General features: G+C 42.5%; 1 protein-coding gene across 22 annotated transcripts in view; it reads right to left on the bottom strand.

Annotated features, from left to right (window-relative positions):
• Positions 1 to 27,033, bottom strand: part of PPFIBP1 (PPFIA binding protein 1) — a 176,425-nt gene that overhangs the window by 137,767 nt on the left and 11,625 nt on the right. For 15 of the 22 annotated variants that reach the window (XM_043561653.1, XM_043561660.1, XM_043561665.1 and 12 more), the window contains one exon: positions 24,180 to 24,259. The exons of the other annotated variants lie outside the window; for them this stretch is intronic. The gene's annotated coding sequence lies outside the window, so the exon portion shown is untranslated. Of the gene's footprint in view, positions 1 to 24,179; positions 24,260 to 27,033 lie in introns of those variants that run through there. 22 annotated transcript variants of the gene reach the window in all.

Raw genomic sequence — 27,033 nt, 5'->3', positions numbered from 1 at the left:
CACCCACCCAATGGAACACTATGTAGTCATTACAAAAATGAGAGAGGGAAAAGAGGACGCTGCTAAACAAAATACCAATATGAAAGCATTTTTATAAACCAACCAAAATTTCTGGATATACGTATGCGTGTTTGGCCATTGTCATGTCTGGGAGGATATTCAAACCATTTCTGTTAATTACAGACCATTAGAAATGAGAAAGGAGTGACAGAAAAGAGAAGGCTTTCATTTTTTAATACTATATTACTATGTGAATTTCACAATGAAGACAGACTGCTTTGGTGACTTAAGAGTTTTAAGAATTGGGGTGCCTGGGTGGCTCAGTCAGTTAAGTGCCCAACTCTCAGTTTCAGCTCAGGTCATGATGTCACTCTTTGTTATTAAGTTCGAGCCTCACGTCCAGCTGCGTGCTGATGGTGTGGAGCCTGCTTCGGATGTCCTCCCCCTCTCTCTCTGCCCCTACCCCACTTGTGCTCTCTCCTTCTCTCTCTCTCAAAATAAACAAACTTAAAAAAGAAAATTTTAAGTGCTCAACATCACTCATCATCAGGGAAATACAAATCAAAACCACAATGAGATACCACCTTACACTTGTCAGAATGGCTAACATTAATAACTCGGGCAACAACAGATGTTGGCGAGGACACAGAGAAAGAGGATCTCTTTTGCATTTTTGGTGGCAGTGCAAGCTGGTGCAGCCACTCTGGAAAACAGTATGGAGGTTCCTCAAAAAACTAAAAATAGAACTACCCTACGACCCAGCAATGCACTACTAGGCATTTATCCAAGGGATACAGGTGTGCTGTTTCGAAGGGACACATGCACCCCCATGTTTATAGCAGCACTATCGACAATAGCCAAAGTATGGAAAGAGCCCAAATGTCCATCGAGGGATGAATGGATAAAGATGTGGTAGATATATACAATGGAGTATTACTCAGCAATCAAAAAGAATGAAATCTTGCCATTTGCAGCTACGTGGATGGAACTGGAGGGTATTATGTTAAGCGCAATTAGTCAGAGAAAGACAAATATCATGTGACTTCATTCATATGAAGACTTTAAGATACAAAACAGATGAGCATAAGGGAAGGGAAGCAAAAATAATATATAAACAGGAAGGGGGACAAAACATAAGAGACTCTTAAATATGAAGAACAAACAGAGGGTTGCTGGAGGGGTTGAGGGAGAGGGGATGGTTAAATGGGCAAGGGGCATTAAGAATCTACTCCTGAAATCACTGTTGCACTATATGCTAACTTGGATGTAAATTAAAAAATGAATAATTTATTTAAAAAAAAGAATTTTAAGAATTAAAATAAAGCTAACAGAAACCCATATTGCATAGATGAAGCTGGCATCTGTAACAACATCCTGCGTGTATATTATTAAAAAGACAAAGATACGGTAGGTGCACACTTGAATATCCAAGGACTGGCCCAGTGAACGAATGCACGATTATACAAAGGATGAATGGGAATCCTGTGTGCAGAGGAGTGCAAGAGTCCCAGAGCTGGTGAGGGAGGCAAGAATGGCCGAGCCACCCATAACATGCAAGTTTCTTTCTCTTCTTATAGACCCAAATTCAATTTCCATGAAGTGACTGAAAATATTGGGGGTGGACAAAGAAAGGTGACAGGCATGGCAAGAAAGACATCTAATAAAAGTATTCTTTGGGGCACCTAGTTGGCTCAGACTGTAGAGTGAGTATACACAACTCTTGATCTCAAGGTTTTAAGTTTGAGCCCCATGCAGAGATCACTCAAAAATAAAATCTTAAAAGAAAAAAAAAAGGGGGGGGGTAGTATTCTTGAACACAGGAATTCCAACAGATCTCCAGGAATCTTCCTAAGTCCACTTTCTAAATTTTAGCCAGAAGCCAAACTTCCTTCCTGAAAAGGTGGGCATCAAGTGTAGAAGATAAACTTTAATCCAAGAACATGCAGTACATTTGTCACGAGGACGTGCAGCAGAGATGAAAAGGCTGACAAGGCAGAGTTAGACTACTAGAATGTATCAGTATCCCTCTATCTCCAGTGCTGATCAAGGGAAAGGATGCGTTCAGTGATTCCATGGAAGTTTCCCAGTCTTGCCGGCAGATAAACCCCTGAAAAGCAGAATGCCCTACAAGGCAACATTCATTCAGAATCGGATAGAGGTTGGTAAATGTCTTTCCCAGCAGCTATGCCCCAACGCTCTTCAGATGTTGGTCTTCTCTCTCACACTCCCTGGATTAGTTTTCTGTTGCTGCCACAACAAATGACCACATTTAGCTGCCTAAATACCATTTATTTGTTATCTCACAGTTTCTGTGGGTCAGCAGTCTATGGCCCAGCTGGGTCCCCGCTCCAAGCTTCACAGGCAGAAATCAATGTGGTGGCAGGGCTGTGTTCCTTTCTGGAATCTCTGGAGATGAGCTCATTCAGATTGTTGGCAGCATTAATCCCATGTGGCTGTAAGACTGAGATCCCCTTTTCCTTGTTGGCTGTGGGCTGTGGGCTGGGGGTTGGCCACTTGGCTTGCAGCCTCCTTCAAAGTCGGCAATGGCAAGTGAGCCCCCTTCATGTTCCTCCCCGTGGGTCCCCCTCCCTCCACTGCCTCCCTCTCTGCCCCATCTCTCTGACTGAATCTTCAGCTTTTCAAGGCTTATTAATTACTTACCTTGGGCTCACCTGGATAATCAAGGCTACCCTCCCTATCTTAAGGTCAGCTGACTACTGATCTTCACTCCATCTGCAAAGTCCTACACAGCAATACCCAGATTAGTGTTTGCTTGAACAACCAGGAGACAGGCAGGGCATCCTAGGAGGGCGTCTTTAGAATGACGCCTACCACGTTCGTTTATACTCTGAAGTGGAAAAAATAATGACCCAAGGATTCCAATCTACCTGGATTTTTCAGAGTATGATAATGAACTGGCACTGGTTTTACATGAATTATTTTGATCAAACCTACAAATAACTCTAAATAAATATTATTATAAACACCTTTATAATCAACAAAACTATGGCTTAGAAGTTAAGTGAGAACACAAGAGCTGGAAGTAGAATCAGAATGAAATCTGGTTTCAGCTATCTAAAAAAGCTCATTTCCTTTGATATTTCAGAAAGCATGGCACAATTGTGACTTTAAAAAAGGAGTGGCTGCAGGGCGCATGGATGGCTCAGTTGGCTAAACGTCTGACTTCGGTTCAGGTCACGATCTCATGGTCCGGAGTTCGAGCCCCACATGGAGTTCTTTGCTGACCGCTCAGAGCCTGGAGCCTGCTTCAGATTCTGTGTCTCTGTCTCTCTCTGCCCCTCCCCCATTCACACTCTGTCTTGCTCTCAAAAAAATGAATAAACATTAAAAATAAACAAAAATAAAAAAGGAGTGGCTTAGTAAGGATACTGATAAGGATACTGATACTTAACAGGACTTAGTAACTAAGTGGCTCTATAAGTTAAAGATGGAGGACAAAATAAAATCAAGCCCAGCTACCACTTAAAGGACAAACTGAGGATTAAGAATTAATTTAGGGGGGCCACCTGGGTGGCTCAGTCAGGTAAGCATCTGACTTCAGCTCAGGTCATGATCTCGCAGTCCATGGGTTTGAGCCCTGCATCGGGCTCTGTGCTGACAGCTTGGAGCCTGAAGCCTGCTTTAGATTCTGTGTCTCCCTCTCTCTCTGACCCTCCCCTCCTTGCTGTTTCTCAAGAATAAATGTTTAAAAACAAATTTTTTTTTAAAGAAATTAATTTAGGGGCCCCTGGTTGGCTCAGTCGGTTAAGCGTCTGACTCTTGATTTGGGCTCAGGTCGTGATCTTTCTGTTCGTGAGATCGAGCCCCACATCAGGCTCTGTACTGATGGAGTGGCGCCTGCTTGAGATTCTCTCTCTCCCACTCTCTCTGCCCCTTTCCCACTCATGCTCTCTCTCCCTCTCTCTCTCTCTCAGAAATAAACATTAAAAAATTAATTTAAAACTTATTCAAAATTTTAAAAATTAGAAAATAGCCATATAATGGGATACTAGTCCTAACGCTAAGGAGGCCGCAAAATACCGTGTATATGACTGTGCATGTGTCTGTGCACAGGCATGTATATATGTTCACACACACACACTCACTTCCACTTACTTTTTATTCAACAAATAGTTATGCAGCATCTCCTAAGTATCAGACAGTTGTTAGTTGCTAGGCATAAAGCAATAAACAAAGCCAAGTCCCTGCCTAGAAACAGCAAATAAATAAACAAGTGAAAATATAAGAGATAGTGATAATTCCATGCAGAGAAGAAAGCAGAGTGAGGGAAGAGGGAGCTCAGAAAGGAGGGATGTTATTTTATATAAGCTGGTCAAGGAAAGCCGCATTGATGTAGTGCCAGCAGAACACAGTCCTGAAGAAAACGAGTAAGCCATTCAATTCTACAGGCAGAAGGAACAGAAATTGCAAATGCCCTGGGGCAGGAGTAGCTAGCAGAATTAGAGGAAAAGAAAGGAGGCCATTGTGGCTGCAACAAAATAAAGGAGGAGGGGAGGAGCTGGAGGAGAGGTCAGGAAGTTAGGGAAGGTGGGGGTGGGAGAAGATGCAGGGATTTTGTGTCACTGTGAAGACTTTGGATGGGATTTCCTACTGAGGAAGATGAAACCTCATCAGAGTTCTGCACAAAAGAAAAATGGCACCATTTTTCCACAAATAAAGAACTGAAGTTCAAAACACCAAATCTAGTAATAATTACCTCCCTACGAGGAGATGATTATTTACAGACTTCCGTTTTCCAGTTGTACTTATTATTTTCCAAGAAAAGTTTTGGTGCATAGGATCTCAAGTTAGTTTTTAAGGGCTCCAAAGTGAACCTCACAGTGGCTCTCGTGGGACAGAATGGTTAGGTTCTCCAGCTCTGGACCAGGAGGGCTGGATTTGGTTACTGATTCCGTTCCCATTCAAGTTGCCTGACGACTATCTACCTCAGTACACTTAGCTTCACGCTGAGGTACTAATGCCCGCCTCATCTGACTGTCTACAGGTAAGTCAAACCCTCACACAGTACTCAGCTCATAAGAGCATCCCCCCCACCGCCTCCCGCAGAATGGTATCTGTCAGTATTACCTCCAACCATGTTCCAACCAGATCTGCTTTAAGGAACAGCTAATATGTTAGGAGTAATTGAGAGCATGCATTGGGCACAGACCATGTGTTAACCTGGGCTGTTTCCTTTCATCTACTCTCTGCAAGCTGCTCTCAAGGATGATACCAGGCTAATCTAACTTAATACCAAAAACCCAGGCTGACAGAATCCATTTGGCAACAAACACCAAATCCAAACCAGCAAGACAAACAGACTCACTTTGCGTTCAATTCATCCTTAAGGTTTTGTGAACTCATCTGAGGCAAATCTTTCCATTCCTCTCAAGTTTTTCAGACAAGATTTAAAAAACAGCCAGTAGTTTGAACTGAAAATGCAGGATAACGGACAGCTACTTGAAAACCGAGGGGAAAACCTCGGATTTTCCAAGACTAACAAAAACAATAACATCATTTTACACAAGAACAAACTTCTGACTACAAAATTTGAAAACACTCAAATACACAGAAATTTCCACGTATAATACATACCTATCATGTCAACACAGATTCTCTTGGCAGATAAAGAATATTACATAGACTTTATTCTATCACTACAGAAAGCCTCAGTCACTGTCATCCGACATTCTAGTTTAAATAGCGATTTTAGTGCTTTGTTTTCTGAGGAGGAGGAATAAACAACTTTACCATCTCCTGGTCTATGTGTCTGCTCTACAGAATGTCAACTTGGCCCAATTACATTTCTTTCTCGTGTAGGGAAATAGCAGGGTTTGTACCACACTGGTGCTGTATGTGTGCAGAGAAATTTCACCATTTAATTTTCATGTCTGGAAGGAAAGGAGCTTATAATCATGCTGCGAGGTATAACTATAATTAGGTTTCAAATACCACAGGTATCCCTATGATCCAATTTAAAAATAACAGAGAGTTCTGGTACTGTATTATTGGGTTGGCTTTGTTTTCCCCTCTTGAACCATCACATTCCTCAAACCTCAGGAATCACGAGAAAACCTTATCGCTGAAAAAGTGTTTTTAATTAAAAAAAAAAAAAAAACTAACACAAACTGTTATTAATATTTAGCACCAATAACAATTTCATACATACGTGTAGATGCTTAAAAATCATCATTATGGCTGAGTTATACCCAGCAAAATAGGTTAATGGCAAGTTTAAATTAATAAGCTTAACTTTATTACCTCTGGTGATGCTAATAAGATTTTACAATAACACAGCTTCCTAACTGTGAGGCCACACGGTGTACATTATACATGCTCCTTTACACTTATATTTTGCAGAAGATGAAACACATATACAATTTATAGGTCTTACTCAAGTCTAAGCAGCAGTTTTGTGTGTGTTTTTTGTGGGAGGAAGGGGAGGAGTATATACTCAAATGTTTTTCCCCAACCACATTCAAAAATTGAGTAAGATAGTTCTTGCCCTATATAAGATAGTATGTTTGATACGTAACATGTGATATTCTATATAATTACACATATGCCCACTTTTCTATACTGCTCCCATTCTGGGAAGGAGACAGAAAATGAAAACAAGCACTCCCAATTCTTGGTTGTATGATCTGATTACTAGAAGTAGCCCTGTTCATTTAAAATCAGTTAGTGTGGGGCACCCAGGTGGCTCAGTCATTAAGCTGACAACCTTGGCTCAGGTCATGATCTCGCTGTTTGTGGGTTGGAGCCTCACATCATGCTCTGTGCTAACAGCTCAGAGCCTGGAGACTGCTTCGGATTCTGTGTCTCCTTCTCTCAACCCCTCCCCTACTCACACTGGCTCGCGTGAGCTCCCTCTCTCTCCCTCTCTCTCTCTCAAAAATGAATAAACTTAAAAAAAATTTTTTTTAATAAATAAAATCAGTTAGTGGTTCTAAACACCAAATAATACTGAAAACACCAGGAAAGCGTCTAGAGAAAAAACAAATCTACAAGACACAGAGTATGTAAGCATGCTAATCAAGCATTTGTAAAATATCAAATGCCTAATAATCTTATTCCAAAATATCTCAAGAGCCAACTTCCACTCAAACATACCCACTGCATTACAAAAATCCCATGAATGTATAAATTGTACATGAATACCCAAAGTCATACAGAGCATGGTAAGGCCTTGTTGACTCAAAAAACTGACTCCAAGAAATAAAGAAATAGAGCTTCAAATAAAATGGGATCCCTTAAATAACTGAGTAATTCCCAGCTCACAAGATTATAAGAAAACAAACAAAATTTGAGAATCTATTTGGAAATCTGTAGGGGAGAGAGAACTTTCCTGAGCACTTAGAAATTTAAGAAGGCAGTTCACATTCCAGTAATTCCAGGTTTGTCCCCAATAAATCTGTACCACTCATTGTTCATAAAAAAAAAAAACAAAAAACAAAAAAAAACACTATGGGGGGGTGGCATTTAACACTTAGATAAAATGTATTATGTCTACAGTGTTGGAAATCTTTTGTGAACTGACCTAACAGTAAAAAATAACATGAGTATAGAAGCTAATATTCAAAAGAAAGAGCTCTTTTACGTAACAAATATACCCATGTAAAAATCTCTATCAAGTATCATTCTACAGATGGTTTTAAGTACTTGGTAACCACCTTCACATTTTAATTTTTCAGATTATTCCTGTTCCTTGTACAAAAGTATTAACACCATGATGTTACTCCTCAAAACTTTAGTTTGACACAAAAAAGCTCAGCAAGAGAAGAAAACATTTTCCTTCATGAATTCAAAAATAACTCAAGCTATGAGATTTCTAAAGCAAACTCCTTTTTCTTTTTCCTAAAATACATATGAAGCCAGTCAGTCATGGAGGATTATCAAATAACATGACTTGATGCAATTTCAGATTCTGAGATTAAACAAAATCCAAGCTACTTGCCCAAGTCAGTAAACAACTGGACAAAGCTGAGTTTTGGGGGAGGGGAGAAGTTGCCTAAAAGGGACCTTGGCGATTTTAAGACTCTTAACTCCTCTTTCACCCCCTTCCCTCCAAATACATATGCCAGAGCAAATGTAAAATAATCACTTGGCTTAGAAATGCAGGCCTACACAGATTAATTTATTAGCCTCCAACAATCCAACAATTCCAAGAAGTAACCAGTTTGAAATCTGAAGCAGAGAGGTTAGATGATTTATTAGTAATTCTGTAAGTCATTCTTCCAACTTGCTCTCTTCTGGTCAACATTGGATGTTAGGGCTGTGTTTGTCTAAAAGTACCATACAGAAAGAAAATTGTTCCAAAGCAAGAGAAATCTAGACAGAATGAAAGTTTCCTGTTCCTTCAGTAAATGATAATTCTAATGTGGACAATATTCAAGTCTTGGGAGAAAGAAAGAATCAACAGGAGATTCCATTTTGAATTCCTAACTCCTTTAAACCTAACCTCACACAAATCTTTCACAAAATCTGTGTAACTTATAATGCAAGCTAAGCCCACAATAGCTCGTCTTAAACCAATGTTCTGGGTATCATCAGGATAGCTTCTGTTTGGTGATATCTCAAAACTGGTTTTTCAGTCTGTAATAATAAATGTTACCATTGACAGAGAATGGAAATACTGTTAACAATTAAAGTCTCGTAGTTCTTTCAGTATTTATGTGTTTTATTAAAACACAAATATGCTCTTTGTCACTCCCAGATGGCCATGGGAATGTCCATATTAGCCATCTGTAGGTCAAAAAACCTTATAGTTAGCCACGTAGGAAATAAAAAAACCTACACTGGACCTTTGGTTTCTCCAGCAGAAACCAGAGTGTGAACCACAACAAGATGAGCAAAAAATGAGCAAAAAATACTTTACTCTAAAAGCAATACATGTACTCAAGGAACAGTTTCAGTCAATGGGCTAATAGTTAATATCAAACTATTCTGTATTCACTATTCATAATTCAACGTAAGTTTTCACAATTTAAGTTCTAAACACTAAATGTAAGTTTAACATTGACAGTTTTTTTTTTCAATGCACAGCCTATTTCAACCATAAGGCTATTTTTTAAGTTATTCATAATTTTATGTAAAATGGTGTTCAAAAAGCTTAAAAGAATAAATACACTTGGGTCAGGAGATAGAGATCAAGACAATTAACATAAAATAGGGGCTTCCTCCTTCCCAAATAATATTTCTGAAAAAGATCTGAGTCAATGAAAATACAAGCTTGCCAACAGGTAAAAAGTTTTAATTCGGTCTTTGCAGTGCTGCATCATAACCAAGTGACCGTTACTCTTTAGAGAAAGGGGAAAGAGTTGGGTTAAAATATCTTTTGCCTTCAATCCTGATTTATGATTTCCTCCACAGAAAAGCACAATTTCTGCCAAGCAGAGAAACACAAGGCTTAACTTTCCATTTGGGAGGGGGCGGGAGGGGAGGGTGGACCCGGTAGCAATCTTTTTTTGCATAAAATAATCACTTTTATGTAGCTCACTCATGCAAAACACAAAACCAAACAAAGGCATCAGGGATCTATAGTCCTGGCAGGATCTGCAAAAACAAGAAACGAGAAAAGCCACGTTAAGACACATTTCCAGAGCTCTTTCAGCTTTCATCAGAAACCTGCAGTTCTACTTCCCGTGGCCTGTGCCACAGACAAGGGATGCCTTTCTTCCACCACCCTATCTCTCTGAATAAAACAATTTTTTAAAAGAACCAGAAGGAACCAGCTATTTTACAAAAGCACAGAACCTTATCAAAGTCTAAATGTTTTCTGACGAATCTCAACGAACCCCCACCACCTCCTTGAAATGACTATACTCACTCAGGTACTGGAAGGGCTTGCCTTCCCTGAGTCATTTTGCCCACCTCACCCCAGCCTCATCTCCCTGGAGGACTGTCCTCAGGGATCAAACAATACAAGCTCTTCTGCTTGGCAAGCTGACAGAAGTTTTATAGTAGCAGTCCTGTCTCCTTTAACTTCCTAGGACATCAAATTCCAGTTCTTCAAAACACTCCTAATAGGTCACAATTTCCAGATCTCTGGTCATAGTATCTCCCCACCCCAAAACTGGCAATGTTCCAACGTGGCACCATTCCTTAAAATGGAGCGGATGGGGTCTAGCACAAGAATCTCCAACACAGAGCACAAAGGGAATGTTCTCTCCAGGAAACTGGACACTAATTACATTATATCTGCTAAATGTGGTAAGGTTAACTTTCCTTAACTCTCCATTGCCACAGCATCACATTTGTGCTCAGTGACAACCCCCAAGACGCCTTCATCAAACCAACTCATCTTCATTTTTACGTTTTTTTTTCTAAAGTTTATTTCTTTCTGAGAGAGAGAGAGAACACGCACATGAACAGGGGAGTGGCAGAGAGAGAGAGAGAGAGAGAGAGAGAGAGAGAGAGAGAGAGAGAGAATCCCAAGCAGGCTCTGATAGCATGGAGCCTGATGAAGGGCTTGAACTCATGAACCATGAGATGATGACCTGAGCTGAAATCAAGAGTCGAATGCTGAACTGACCGAGTCACCCTGACGCCCCTTTAGTTGCCTTTTTTTTTTTTTTTTTTAACACTTATTTATTTTTGAGACAGAGAGAGGCAGAGCATGAATGGGGGAGGGTTAGAAAGAGGGAGACACAGAATCTGAAACAGGCTCCAGGCTCTGAGCCGTCAGCACAGAGCCTGATGCGGGGCTCAAACTCACGGACCGTGAGATCATGACCTGAGCTGAAGTCAGCTGCTTAACCGACTGAGCCACCCAGGCGCCCCTTTAGTTGCTTTTTTAAATATAAATTCACAGGGCGCCTGGGTGGCGCAGTCCGTTAAGCGTCCGACTTCAGCCAGGTCACGATCTCACGGTCCGTGAGTTCGAGCCCCGCGTCGGGCTCTGGGCTGATGGCTCAGAGCCTGGAGCCTGTTTCCGATTCTGTGTCTCCCTCTCTCTCTGCCTCTCACCCGTTCATGCTCTGTCTCTCTCTGTCCCAAAAATAAATAAATGTTGAAAAAAAAATTAAAAAAAAAATATAAATTCACAACATATAGCCCTGTGACTTAAAATAGTACCAGCTTCACTTCACCATACCATCTCATAAGGATTATTTTCTGAATTCTGTCACCAGTGGTCTCTTCCAGCTTTGTTTCAACCATCACTCCCAATTACTGATAAAAAATGCTGAGTAAAAACTCTGTGGTGAGCACTTCGAAGTACCAAATCATTTCCTCCTAATGCACATCTTTCTTTACCGAAGAAAATACCAGTTTTCCTAAAGCAAGTATTTTAAATAGAATGAACAGCTTCACCAGGCTGAGAAATCTGGTGAATGGCAATATGTAAGGAAGGAATAATCAATTTAAAATCGTTTTTGTTAAACAGAGCATGACAGCTACCTCTACCAGCACAGACGTCTCTACTACAGTTGTCTTGATTACACCGGGCAGTGTGTTAGCTCCAGAATGCAACAGAAGTCTTAACAGGAGTGCCAGCTAATGTCTACAAGTTAACCAGATGGGAACTGTTAAATACTCTCGGGATCAAATTTGTTGAAACACTGGTATTCCCAAAAGTCACCTTCTTGTGCCCTGTTCAGTTCTATGAACAGCAGGTTTATTCGAGGCACAAGCAAGAGCTGCTTATCAATTGCCTCTTTAGTTTTTTAAGTAACACACATACTTCATGGGACGCCCGGGTGGCTCAGTCATTTGAGCACCCGACTCTTGATTTCAGCTCAGGTCTTTCATGATCTCGGTTGGTGAGTTCGAGCCCCGAGTCAGGCTCTGCACTGACAGTGTGAAGCCTGCTTGGGATTCTCTCTCTCTGCCCCTCCCCCCTCAAAATAAATAAATACACATTTAAATAAATAAATAACACATATAATTCAGAAAGCACTCTCTAGTTGTTCAATTTGAAGGACTGGAGAAGGGAAGAGAAGTAGGAACTATTATTTGATTTTTGGCCACAGCCAGCTCCATCTCAGCCCTATTCCAACAGAGGATCTCTCCGAAAATGTTCTCAAAGGTATGGAGAATTACTAAGGGAATCAAATGAGGTCCACCAATGTCAAAGGTGTGAATGGCACTCTCTGGAGTCGTGCACGCTGAGTCCCTGAGCATAAGGCCCAAAGTGACCAATGTACTTTTGAAGGGACCTTTTCCTTACCACAGACAAACTGTGTAGACAAGAATTGTTTTTTATTCAGCTCACAAATCACCAATTCATAGGAAACCCATTACCCATAAAGAGTTAGCCACACACCACAAAGGCTCCTTGTGGAGAACTCACATCAAGCACCAGGGACTTTTCCAACACATCTCCAGCATTTTGGTGACATCCACAGAGAGAAAACTTTACTGAGCACTCTTGGGTTTCTGCAGGCTGATCCATCAAGTCAGCTCATATAAGCAGATGGGTTATCCAGCAGGAAAGCCAATGGCCTTCATCCTCTGGACAGCTAAGAGAGCAGGAAGCCAGAAAAGGCTGGAGAAGAACACTACACAACAGGTTACAAAACAGCATTCACACAGAGCCCTGAGGAGCACATTCCCCAACCCAGCTGGACTGAGTGATGACAGAGGCAGTATTGAGGGAGAGATCAGACTTGTCAGTCACCCACTCAAAGTTCTGCTCTCTTCCTATCACTGTAAGTCCAAGTTCATCTTTATTTTCAATGTCCCCCAGCCCCCCACCTAGGGCAGTGACCAGGGCCATGCCAAAGCATATTAAGTTCAGTGTTACCAGACAGCCCTCAGCCAGAGGAAAGAAGAGCCTTTTACCCCTGTGAGACAGGGACTTGGAGTCATAACTAGAATCCCACCTTGGTACTATGGGCTGAGTATGAATGCATTTTTCCTCCCCCGTCCTCAGCCCCATCTGAGGGCTCAGTCCCAACCTCAATGTTCCATCCCACAGCTGGGCATCTCTCAAAGCAACCCCAACAGTCTTTCTCTGCTCCGGGCATCCCTCCAATCAACCTATACACGGGGTCAGTGTTCCTGACCACAGTTCAGAACCGCTCGGCTAGACACTCACTCTGGGAATGACCGTCAAGGATTATCGCAGCAAAAGGGCATCTTGACCCAAAATCAACTGCAGTTCAATTCTCCCATTGACAATAGGTCTGTCTACTCAAAAGATGTGGAAGGAAAATGTTGCTGCCTTTGAAATGCAATCTGCAGGTGATCTGAATTTAAAATATACCAGCCAGGGGCGTGCCTGGGTGGCCCAGTTGGTTAAACGTCATTGAACTTCAGCTCAGGTCATGATCTCACGGTTCATGGGTTCAAGCCCCACATCAGGCTCTCTGCTGTCAGCACGGGAGCCTGCTTTGAGTCCTCTGCACCCTCCTCTGCCCCTCCCCCACTGGTTCTCTCTCTCTCTCTCTCTCTCTCTCTCTCTCTCTCTCTCTGTCCCTCTCTATCCCTCCCTCCCTCTCTCTCCCTCTCTCTCAAAATAAATAAATAAACTTTAAAAAAGAGTACCCATCTCAGTTGTCTTATTGGTGAAGAAGACAATATAACAGTACCCACCTCAGAATAATTGTGAAGAGTCCAATGCTCTTAATGAAAGCACTGCCACATCATAAGTAGTCCATAAACACCAACTATTATTACTGCTGCCCTTTCAAGTCCTAACACATTAGCTGTTCTCCTATCTGTGCCTGTTTTATTTCCACCAACCAAATCAACAGCAAGTTCTTGTGTGTGATGGGACAAAAACAACAACAACAACAACAACATAAGCTTTGAAATTAGGCAAGAATGAGCATCTAGGTTCTTCTATTTACTTCATTACTTAAAAACATTTTTTCACATTCCAACACTGCTGCAATTGGAATGGGTCTTACATTCAGTGAAATTGGGGATTATCTCTGATCTTGAGCAAGTTATTTCATCTCTGTGAAACTGGTAATATCACCTTCCTCTCTCAGTGCTGTAGGAAGGCACGATAACATCATGCAAACCCCAAACACACAGCAGGCAGCCCTGGTATACCGCTTCTGGGTCCACCGTCTTGTACACAAAAGATGCTTAGGAGGTGAATAAATATTTACATGTATTTAACTGAGCACCCATCATCCATGGAGATTTAAAAATAGTGCCCAGACCCATTCCAAGTCAATGTGTGTGGATGTCCCTGCTGAAGCAGTGTCTAGAAAACATCAAGGGGTTTAAATACAGGAACTTTCCAGAGGGTCAGTGTATGGATGTCCAGAGCCCTTGGCAAGGACCTGCAGCTCTTTTTAATAACCCACCAGAGCCCTGGTAGTGTCTAATTCTCCACAGAGACCAAGCTCAGGTTCAAAGTGTGACAGTGGGCCAGCGAGTGTCAGCATTTTACAAATCCCGTAACAACTCCTGGCACGTAACAACAGTTTTAAGCTCTTACTTCATTGTGCTCTGCTAAACCCTTCACGATAATCCCATGAAATACAACCAATTTCATCCACATTCCTGTTTTCTGAGGCCCCGAGTTCAAGTCACACCTTAGTAAGTAGCAGATATCTGTGTGGTTCCAAGGCCTGTGTCCTTAACAACTATGTTCTCTCTCTCAGAGAGGTTATGCAACATCAGCTGGAGAAGGAAGCAAGATGCCCCACACTTTGAGGTCTTGCCTTCAAAACAGCCAAACAGCACCCTCCCCAGACTGGTGTCAGACCTTCCTGCTCCAGGTGAATGGAGGCAGAAGCAGGTGGATGGGTGGGGCAGTTCCCTGTAGAGTGGGTTTCCAAGCCCCTTGGTGCTGCCTCGGTCCTCAGACTCCAGTCAGCCCTAACAGGCAATGTTTTCTGTTTGACCTGTCTCCATTTCTCTTCTTCCTGACTTATTTCCCAAAGCTCCAGGCAACACCCTCCAGATCACCTCTGGTTTTCCATTTTCTTGATAGAGGCTTCCTCCATCTTGTTCTTTGTTTAAATTCTGGTTCTTCAAAGTTTCTCTTCCAACATCAGTTATTTCTCCCTACACAGTACCACACTACTTGGCAAAGAAACTCTTCTTGATTCATCCTTTGCAGAAGTGAGTCATAACAAAAAGTCGTAGTTGGGAGATTCCCCGTCTGAACTTTCCAGAATGCCAGTGCACATGTGTAGGCATGTCACAAAGACAGAAAAGCCAGAGGAAGACACAGACTACATTATAACTTGCCTTGCCTGCTCCTTGCACTGTGAGATCACCATAGGCTCTAGGGACCACACTGAGAAAGACCATCCAAGTGGAGAGTTCAAGACGACACAGTGCACGTGTTCGACAGACTCACCTCAGCCCTTCCGGTGCGGCAGAGTCACTATGCTACATTAATTTCCTTCTCATCTGAGGAAACCTTGCAAGTCTGTTTTATGCCATCTCCCATTTCCAGGCAATACGATAAACTGGCTGGCAGCTCATCGACTTGACATGCAACCACCAAATCACCACATCCCTCCAAGAGGTGAGATGTGTGTCTAACAGAACCTATCACCATGGCAGCTGCAGTTGTTCAGTTTCTGAATAAGGAACAGTGACCTATTTCTCTCTCCACTACACCTGTAACAGAAACAAACAGGTTAGTAACATCTCGTGTGACTCCCATTACGGAGCTCCCGAGCAAAAAGACAAAGGATACAAGGGTTACATAGGAGCTGACAGGGACTCACTGGGAAGTGAAACCCAGTGGTCAGAACACACACCTTGGCTCTGTGCCAGCCCTAAATCATCAGCCTTCCCTACCTCCGGGCCCCACAGCACACTCAAACTACAGAGATGATGGGCCAGCAGAACCCACCGCCTCCTTCACTCACTAGAAGATAGAAATGATGAAGAACCATGTTCACTTTTGCAGATATGACTTAATCTGAGGTTGGAAAAGACGCAGGACTTTACCCTCGCTTACCCATCCCACTTACACCATGCCAGACAGTTTCAGATATTTGCGGAGTACAACTGGCTCTTGGAAATGCCAGAAAACTCACTCATTTTTTTCAAAGTCCATTAACTTATCCTTTGGCAACAGAACTCCTAAATTATCATCCTCAACCACACTAAAATGCCCTGTCAGGTGACCGGAACTTCGACAGAAGCTATACTCTCCCATTATTTCCCCTCCGTCCATAGGGTCCCCTAGAAAGTTCCAGGTTTGATGGTTTGTGTGCCTTAACCTGCTTGCCTGACATTTATGGTGATGAACCACCAATTCTATAAAATCAACTTGAGTTAGATATCCCAGAGACAAATTCATTTATGCATACATACGATTACTACTGTTGATTTATCATTAACCTCTTCCTTCAGTTTTGCTATGGGATCCAAGTTTCTAGCTTTGCAGATAAAGAGACTTACCATATATGCTGAGTTTTTGGTGTTCTCTATTACTGTTTATTTTTTTAAGGGGTTAGATTCTTTGGGACAGGGGAGTGGACACTGGTGTGCTCCACTCAAATCCCAGTTTTAAAACTTTTGTTTATTTATTTTGAGAGAGGCAGAGACAGAGGAAGTAGGTGAGAAGGCATAGAGAAAGGAAGAGAGAATCCCAAGCAGGCTCCGTGCTGCCAGCATAGAACCCAACACGAAGCTCGAACTCACGAAACTGTGAGACCATGACCTGAGCCAAAACCAAGAGTCAGACGCTTAACCGACTGAGCCACCGAGGCACCCCCGAACCCCATTTTTAGATCCAGTTGCACTCCTCCCCAGCTGCTGACAGCTCACAGGGAAAGCCCCCAGCCAGCCACAGGACACTGCTTCACTCAGGGTTAAGCCACCAGAAGGGGTGCCCAGTTGCCAGCAATGGGCTGATTCAGGGATACACACGTCCAGCTCCTTGCCTCCACAGGGCCATCCCAACTCGAGAGTTCCCCTTAAGCGCAGCTGGGGCCTCCATTACTGCTGATCAGCTGTATTGCTGCATTGCTGATCAGCTTCTCCTCCACCAAATCCCACTGCCTTTTCCTCCCCCCTAAAATCCCTCAGCACCCAAATCCTGGGCTGAGCATGCTTCCAGTGTACCTCAAAGACAGGCTGTTTTCTAAGCTCAGCAAGTTATTTTTAAAATTGTACTGAGGGAGTTACAGGTCCTAGACATGTTCCATCAAGACATGCTATCAGAGGTCCAATGAAGGCCGAAAACAATCTTTGAAAAATATGTGACTTGGTTTAATAATTACAGACATTCTGATCATCAATCCCAATCACTTTCTGAACACCAAGCCGATACAGTCAACAGGGACAGGAGTTAAATAATGCCCAGGAGTATCACAGGTTCACAAGTAAAGAAGGTGAGACACTGCCAGGCTAGTGACTTGCACGTCACAGCATCATGTGGCACTGAAAACTGACACGAGAGCACAGATGCCAGGTCTGATGTTTGCAACCTTAGCCAATGGAGTACGCCCCTCCCCACATAAGGCACACTTGCTTCATAACCTCAAATCCTAGGAAATCATTCTAAAGCTACTTAAAAAGAACAGTTCTACATGTAAGTATGACATTAAGTCCTAAACACCTTATCCCCAGTATTTCAAACTTTTAATAACAGAGAACTCTTAGAGCTGACAGATTATTGATGACTTTGTAGTATTTGCTGCATCCCCAAGAAAGCAGACGGCAGACAGGCCTGAGCAAGAATCAAGAGCTACTGCTACAGCGTCGAACAGGAGACAGGACCACTTCCCAGAAAACCCTGAGGAACCATCTACCAGTCACTCAGGCCCCCTAGCCCAGTATAGGGCCCGGGATGGCATTAGGGATGTCACAAAAGTAGAAGTCAGAGCAAAAGCAGATACCTGCACAGTGTCTGTTATCTTATCACCAAAGGTTTGGGTTCAGAAGGTTAAAAATGAAGATAATGTTCTCCATGTGAAAATCTCAACTTAAAATCACACTCCTGCTTAATGTTTTATAGCTTTTTACACATTGTCTCCTCTGACCCTCACAGCTCTCCGTGTAAGGGCAGGGCTGGTATGATTATTGCCTCACTTTTATGACTTACCCAGGATCACACACCTGATCAATGTTGGGATTAGATTGCCAGATTCTTGGTTCAAGATCCTTTCCCATAAAATCTACCCATTTGCAATTTTTCTATGTATTTCTCCAGGATTGTGTGCAAAGCCCCCAAGACTCTGTCTCCCTCCTCCATCGGCCTTTCTGGCTTCCACCTTCATAACTACAGATTTGTTTCATAGAAACATGGATTATCAACAGCAGGTGGTCCTGAACAGGGCCACAAACCACCCTCCAAGGTCTCTCTTTCTCAAGGACTTGAAACAACGCAGATACTCTATTGGTACACAACTTCTAAAGTCTAGCTGACAAGAGGCTAAGGAGATCAAGTTATATGACCACAAGGGTTCAGTATCTCTGACTAACCTGGTTCCTATCAGTCGAATACACAAGAGGGCAATGGGGCCAGGAGAGCGAAGAAAAGGCTTTATATTAAAAGGCTCACCACTTTCTTAGACACAGTCATTGTTCTTAGGAAAGCCTTCCACCCTGGTCAGCAGGCTTTGCTACCGTCATTTGAGACACTTGGTGGGTTTTATTCTTGCCAACTTGGCATTCTGTTTCTGCAACGCAAAAATGCTTGTACTGAAGAGATCAGATGGGGGTTTTCAACGTTTTCAGGAACATCAGGAACAGAAGCAAGCGTCTCTCTGCCTCAGGTGGATGCATTACAGCTTGTGGGAGTGCTAATGAGAGCTAATTACTCTATTTACTCCATAAGCCAGCCAGCCAGCCAGCCAGCCAGCCAGCCAGCCAGCCAGCCAGCCAGCCAGCAACAAGAAATGCCTGGTAAAACTCGCTGGGTTCTCAGGCTTTGTTTCAAAGGGCTGGTGCCAAAACGATCTGGCTGATCCGCAGTGGGCTCAGGGCTGCCCAACTGGATTGTTATCTTGTGATCACAAAGCACAATCTTTAGTCCTTTGTATCCTGTTAATTAATACTCACATCAGCACCAATTTTATTCTTCCAGATTTAATCTACTCTCTCCACCATTATCAACACTCCCACCTCTGCCCCCAAATGTCCACTCTGGCTACAAATTAAGAAATCAAACATTAGGCCCAGAATTTTAGGAAAACAACTGCCTACTGACCATTAAAATGGAGCATAGCATTTTACAATGTCCTACACTCACTTTGCAATAGTCATGAGATTTGGCCAACAGTGCACTCACTTTGATCCTTGAACTCTAGATATAAGAGGGAACTCAGAAATCACGTAAATTTCACTTAATCATTGATACTTAACTGTATCCATGTGTTATGTAAAGCATATACATATGGCATGAATTATATAAAAATGCAACTAATTTATGACTCTAATTTATGTAACTTATATAAATTACATTAAAAAGAAGCTTTCCCATCCTTGTCTCTCCATTCCTACCATGGGGGAGGGGGGTGACGGGAATGGAAAAAACATAAGACAACAGATTTAAATTTCCCAGAATAACAACAAGAAGGTTAGTTATTAACCCACTAAGGCCCCATCCACATTAACCTTTCCCCTTTCCAATACTAAGAGGGTGTATTGTTGAAAATGCAACTGTGGCTTCAGGAACAAAAAATAAATAAGATCCAAGAAACACTTTAAAGAAGATTGCCGAAAGGCATTATCTTTAACTCCATAGAAACAAGGCTGCATTGGATTATAATACAACTCTAAGCTAACATATATAATTACTTGGCTCAATTTATTAAAATGAAAAAGTCTGAATAAACATACAATAGAAGTTAACTGGCAAGACAATCCTCATGTTGAAACTCTTTAGGCAGAAAGAGGCTTTCTGCCTCTTTAGTGGAGGCTTTTTAGGTGGATGACCAAATCTAGCATAAGGACCAATCAAATCCAACTCACTTTGTACATGGTCTGAAAAATGAGATTTAATTAACAACTGGTCTCCAGAGTTATTTAGCAACTTTCTCTTTTCTCGTGATTTTCTACGACTTTCTTTTTAAGACTACTTTGTTACCTAAATGTTTATAATAACAGGGGACAAATAACAACTCCATGAAAGATGCCAAAAATCTCAACTATGTGTAAAGGAATGACTGGGTTATGGCTCTTCCAAAAAACGGTCCGTGCTTTTACATAAACATGTAGACAAAACATGTTTTGTTTTGGCTGTGAGTACAGGACTAAGCTGGAGATTCATCACAAAGTTCTCCAAGCAGGATTTCAGAGAAGCAGGTGATATCCACAACAGGGAAGAACATCTACTCAATAGGAAAATAAGCAGGCCAGATAAACAAATGTTTCTTGCACTGAAATATAAATAATATTTACTAAAATTTCACAAGTCTGAGAAGGTTTGCCAGTTATTCTGAAATGCTGGTAACAAAAAAGAACAGTAGCATTTTGAGCCTTGAGACTAGGAAGCAATCATTACCGAGCACCCACAATTAGTGAGCCACGTACTGTTCTAAGAGTCTTGTATAGATTATCTCAACTTAAACTTTCCAACATCCCTGCAAGGTAGACATTGTTGTTTCCATTTACAGACAAGGAAACCAAGGCTCAGGCTGGTCAAGTAGCAAAGTCACAATATTAAGACATGACTCTCCTGGAATCCCATCCAAGCTATGCCTGATTCCAAAACCTAAAGTTGCTGCTACCTTCTGCCCAATAGCACCACCGAGAAATCACAACCAGAAATCATAATGACAGAACTGTTTCAGAAGCACAGAGGATCAGCTCTGGAGTCAGAAGCTCCAGATTTTAATTATGCTTCTATTGAGTGGTGGTTTCCTCCAAATTAATGGAGATGAAAATAGTACTTAACCTCATAAGGTTGAGGTGAGAAGCATATAAAAAAGCCATAGTGAAAGCGTTTTGCAAAAGAAGTAAGCACTATTTGTTATGATTACCTTCCTCTTCAAGCTTCAGCTGGTGAACTGCACCTAGGGAGCCCCTCACAGGCCAGGGAGTGACCTTGATGAGGCTGAGCAACACAGAGCCTGGAGCCAAAGAGAATAAAACTTCAGGGGTAAGGAGTGGGGGGGGACTTTGGCCAGCCAGCCTCTGCTCAGTATACCTTCTCGGGCACTAGACAAAATAATTGTTGTGGGCCAACTCTGTGCCAGGCACAGCCACCGTTTGCTCAGCAAGCTGCTGGCCCCGGTGACTCAGCCAGGTGAGAACTGTGGAAGCCCCTGCCTTCAGGAAAGCTCGCTTCCACCCTGTGGGAAAGGAAATTAAAACAAAACCAAACAAGCCACGGCCCAACATGAGCCTCAACCTTTCTCATCAACTTTCCCTACTCACACATACCCAACCCACTCACACAGAGACGTGGAGTGTTTTCCATGGTACACAATGGGTGCCCATATAAGACCAAGTTCTTGAAGCCCATTTATCCTCATTAAGAAACTCTATAGCGGTCTACAGTGGGGAGAGAATTTTAAAACACTGACAAGTCAGTATAATCACGTCCAAAATACAAAGGGTTCATTTCAATATAGACAAAAGAAGGTGAAAGACGGTGGAAAAGAAAATCAAGATTTGACTACATAAAAATTTCCTATTTCTATATGACTAAAAACAAAATTGAAAGACAAACCAAATAGAAAATTGAAGGGGAAAAAAACAAAGTCAAAATATTTATAATAACAATGAGAAAAGGTAAATAAGGGTTAAGTGAAACACATAGTTTATGGCAAACAAGAAAGATACTAATTCCCAATAATAAATAATAAGCAGGCAAAGTTCATGAAGTTTTAACAGGAAATACAGTCAACAGTCGTATAAACATGTTTGATCTCATTAATATCAAATAAAAAAGAAAAGAAAAACAAAAGTCTTTTCTCCTAGAAAATTGCCAAATATTATTACAATGAGAAATCATTCTGCTAATGGCAGCAAAACTTAGCACAAACTTTATTGGCAACCAATAGCAATATCAACCAAGATACTCATATGCATGCACATCCTTTGGTTCTACTTCTGGTCATCTATGACAAAGATAAAAAGGATCTGGGGGCACTAGGGTGGCTCAGTCAAACATCCGACTTCGGCTCAGGTCTTAATCTCACAGTTCATGAGTTCCAGCCCCTCATCAGGCTCGGCACTGAGCGCTTGCTTTGGATCCTCTGTCCCCCTCCCTTCCTATCTCTCTCTTGCACTCTCGCTGCTCTCTCAAAAATAAACATTAAAAAAAGATAAAAATGATCTATACAGAAAATGCTGACTGCATAAAGACGCTCATCAAATACTGAAAACAGCCTCCTCAATGGGATTAAATAAATCAAGAAACATCCCTACGTAGGATACTTTACAGTCTTTAGAGATAGTATTTACAGGGGTGCCTGGGTGGCTCAGTTGGTTAAGCGTCCGACTTCGGCTCAGGTCATGATCTCATGGTTCGTGAATTCAAACCCTGCATCGGGCTCTGTGCTGACAGCTCAGAGCCTGGAACCTGCTTCAGATTCTGTGTCTCCCTCTCTCTCTCTGCCCCTCCACTGCTCCCACTCTGTCTCTCTCTCAAAAATAAACAAACATAAAAAAATGTTTTAAAAAAAGAAATAATATTTACAGTTATTTTTGTAGGGTGGGGAAGGGCAAATAAAACAATGTTAAATAAAATAAAGGGGGGACACAAATCACATACTATTTCAAATACGGGGAAAAGTACAAATAAAAAAATGTAAAGAAACACAGCAACTATAGTTGTACCTTTGTGTGGTAGGATTACTGAAGACTTTTTTTTTTAACTGTGTCTTTATGGTTGTTCTATGCTACTAAAATCGTCCATAAGGTGCATTATTACTTTTGAAGTTACAAAAGATTTAAATAACCATCTCCCCTGCAAATCCACAACAAACAATTGATGGAAATCCAACAACCTTCCAAACCACTCCCACCAATACCCAAACACTGTGCAGTGGGCAGGTAAGACAGTAAACAGGGGGAAGGGTGGCCTTGTTTTAAATCTAGGACTAGAAAAACACGAGGCTTGTTGATGTGAAAACAAGAACTTTTCACAACCCACTTGCCAAAACATATTTTGGAAATTCATTAACCAGAATATTTTCCATCAGAGAGAGGACTTAAACCCACACACCAAAATTATCATAGAACAAACTAGTTAAGCAAGCAGGAAGTTTACGAGGAACACCCTAAAAATTAACAATTGTTTTCACAGCTCCGATACATGCAGCCAGCTCATGTTAGCACACAGCGTAACACAAACATTCTCCAGTTGAGTCTTCTAAACAGGAGAGCATGAAATCCTTAGAACAAGGGTTTTCCTTGGCAAGGATCACAGATGCCGCTGACACGGAGCCTTTTGGGATTCACCCTCCTCAAGGCTTGATTTTACAATCTTTGAGATGGCATGCATGGTCTGGCTTCAGCCTCACAAACCCACAAGGCAGGGTTTCTCACCTTCAGCACCAGCTGTCAGTTTGAGCCGGTAATTTCTGGTTACGTCCCTTGCATTGAAGGGTGTTCAGTGGCATCCCTGGACACTAGTCACTGGACATCAGTCCTCCCTCCATCCCCAGCTGTAACATGAGAAATGTTTCCTGACTCCTACGGGGTGAAATCACCCCAGCTGAAAACCAGCGGTACAAATGATAAGCTATTATTGCCCCCCTTTTACAAATGAGGAAATAGACACAGCTAGGCCCATCTAACTTCAAAGCCCAAGATCCAAAACTCTACACTTGTATTTGTGCACAGGTCGGAGGCATACCTTCTAGTATAACTGCTGCCCACCCATCTCTCCTACTTGATATCCTTTGCATCACCCCCATGGAGCCTTGTCTGCGCCTTGGTGCATACTGGCTGAGTAAACCATTTCTCTTGTCACGGAAACATGTATTGACAGTAACAGATACAGCCTGGCAACAAAGGCCCAGTCACAGCCTTCGACAGGTATACAACCTATCTGAAGAAATAAGACATAAGGCAAGGATAAGCTCTTTAGAGCGTCGGTTTTGGAGAAAACCGTTTCCTCATCTGTCAAAGGGAGACCATACTAGTGCTGCCCTACTAATTCGCTGAGACAGTGCGAATAAAGCTCCTTCCCCAAAGCATAATTTCAAAAACCAACTAGATACTGGCAATAAATAGGCACAGGCACTGGACGAATTAGAGCGTTTCAAAATCATCGGGTCGGAACCGACCCTCAAAAACAATCTGAATGTACAACCCACGTGGTGCTCGAGCATTTAAAAATCCAAAATTTTAATTACCTGCTTCCAGCAGAGTTTGAGGGCTGAGTTTTCATGCAGGCTCTCGGCAACAAGAGCTTCCTGAACTGCCTCAGTTGGGCCTAGAGGAAAGACAAGGAAAGGTTCAAGCAAAGAGCAGAGCAACAAGCGAAGCTGAAAAGGTGGGGCTGGGCTTAAAGCTCTCCAGAGGGGCAGGCCGGGTCTCAGCACAGCAGGACAGGGGAAGACAAGCTTGGAGAAAGAGGTCAAGACCAGACGAGGTCACAGGTGACCAGTGGGGACGCTGACCAGGTGACACCTAAGAAACATTTCTCCTAAAAAAGTAACCAAGGGCTGCTACAAAGCATACATTCAACTTCTATTATGCAGGTGGAGAACTTAATTTCTCACACTAAAAGATCAGCTTTCCCTGAGAACAACAGACAGATGCTTGTTTTAAATCTGCATTGAGGGAAAGTGATGATTTTGCCAGAATAATGAGTCAATTTGCCCTAAAAGTAAATCCAAACGTCTTCCTTCCCAAATCCACAGGTCCTCCTGTTCTCTAAGGGCATCAGCCCAACATAAGGAAACAAGAGCCCAGAGCAGCCAGATTGCCTGCTTTTAAAATCTGCATTTCAATTAGGTGAAATCTCCCAAACTTGAAGTACTGGCTTCAATTTCTTCAAATACTGTGTAGGTCAAACGAAACCTGTCTCCGTTCAGTCTCAACTGAAGGACCACCAGTCTTGCCATTAAAAACTCTTGCCAAGCCCACGGGAGGTCAAGTAAAGCTTTGGGGCTGGCAGGGTGGCCTCAAACCAAAGGTTTATTTTGAAGATCTGTCTGGCAAGGAGATGTACAATACAGGGTTTTGTTGTACATCTACAAACGAGCTGCAGGGTTTGTAGAGGCCACTTTTAGGCAAACAGGCTTGAGCAATGGAATGTAGGAAGGGCCCCCAGCGACCACCTGGATGAATACAGACAGGCCCATCAGACAAGCTGCTTTTGTTCTGCCTCAGGTGAATTCTTTCACTGCCCACACCACCAGCTTCCACACAATCCTTCATCCAACAGGGAGAGATATCCCATTTAGACACCCAGGGTCTACTTCAGAGCTGACAGGGATGTAAACCAAGGCAATGGCAGAAGCAATGGAGAGTGATTCAAAAATGTATGAAAGGCAAAAATACCAGTGATGATGGCAAGGCGAGGGTCCCTAGGATACCAGACACAAACCTGACCCATTGCAACTTTGATAATGAAGGTGAGTGAATCTTTAAGACCAGAGGCATACAGGCTTAAGAGTGTGCTCTTTGACTTCTGAGAACAGAGCCGTCCTCATGAACTTGTGACCTGTGTAGTTACACAGGACCCTATGCTCAGAAAGGGTCCACACTTGGTTTAATGCTCTGCTGTCGTCATCTTGAGATTCTTTTTTTTTTTTTTTTTAACACTTATTCATTTTTGAGAGATGGAGAGAGACCAAGTGCAAGTGGGGGTGGGGCAGAGAAAGAGGGAGACACAGAATCTGAAGCAGGCTCCAGGCTCTGAGCTGTCAGCACAGAGCCCAATGTAGGGCTCAAACTCACCAACTATGAGATCATGACCCGAGCCAGTCAGAAGCTTAACTGTCTAAGCCACCCAGGCGCCCGCTGAGATTCTTAGTTTAACTCTGAACTTGTGTTTTATAAGGGAGGTCTAAAGGGGCAATGTGTGAGCAGAGGAGATCCCATGTAATATGTGTGGCTGCCATTTTTACACCGTGTTTGCAATACCTCAAGAGCACAGAATTTCTGTAGATTCATGATGCATGGGATATTAGCAAGACTAGGTCAAGGTAGCTGTGTTACCAATGTAACCAAATGAGCAGGCAGGTGAATGCTGACAGCTCCCAGAAGCTGTGCTTTCCATCCAAAGAAACCACAACTTGCTCGGCACACAGAAACAAAGCAATGTCTTTCTAAGAAATACAAACAACCAAAGAATCCTATCATATCCTCTTACTCTTATTACTTCCCACTAGTAGCCAACCATGTACACCGAAAATAATAGCACAGAAGGAAAAGGAGAGATAGGGCAACCCATGGTTCTCCTTCCTTTCAGTCCTTCCTTCAAGCCAGCCCCTTCCTTCTGTAAGACAAAGCCTGATAGAATGCATGTATCAAGCAGTGAAATAAAAAAGTAGTCAGATAAGGGGCGCCTGGGTTAAGCATCCACCTCTTGGTTTCCTCTCAGGTCATGATCACATAGTTTATTAGATAGAGATCCAGTTCAAGCCTCACGGCCGGCTCTGTGCTGAGAGCACAGAGGTTGTTTGCGATTCTCTCTCTCTCAAAATAAATAAATAAACTTAAAAGAAAAAAAGCAGCAGTGAGTTAGTTTTGAACAGTGTTTCCAGGGGCACCTGGGTGGCTCAGTCGGTTGGGCGACCGACTTCGGCTCAGGTCACGATCTCGTGGTCCGTGAGTCGAGCCCCGCGTTGGGCTCTGGGCTGACAGCTCAGAGCCTGGAGCCTGTTTTGGATTCTGTGTCTCCCTCTCTCTGACCCTCCCCCGTTCATGCTCTGTCTCTCTCTGTCCCAAAAAATAAATAAACGTTAAAAAAAAATTTAAAAAAAAAAATGAACAGTGTTTCCACGTTCTGGTAAGAACAATACACATATGCATGTACAAATTACAAAATATGAAGTGTGTGATTTCAGTAATTCTGCAGTGTCAAATGCTCTTAAATTCTTTTTGTTAGTGTTTATTTGTTTCTGAGAGACAGACAGACAAAGCACAAGCAGGGGAGGGGCAGAGATAGAGACACAGAATTCAAAGCAGACTCCAGGCTCTGAGCTGTCAGCACAGAGCCCAACGCAGGGCTCCAACTCACAAGCCATGAAATCTGAG

This window comes from Prionailurus bengalensis, chromosome B4 (genome assembly GCF_016509475.1).
Source record: "Prionailurus bengalensis isolate Pbe53 chromosome B4, Fcat_Pben_1.1_paternal_pri, whole genome shotgun sequence".
Classification (NCBI taxonomy): domain Eukaryota; kingdom Metazoa; phylum Chordata; class Mammalia; order Carnivora; family Felidae; genus Prionailurus; species Prionailurus bengalensis.
The sequence above is the reverse complement of the archived record's forward strand: the minus strand, read 5'-3'. Positions and strand labels throughout refer to the sequence as shown.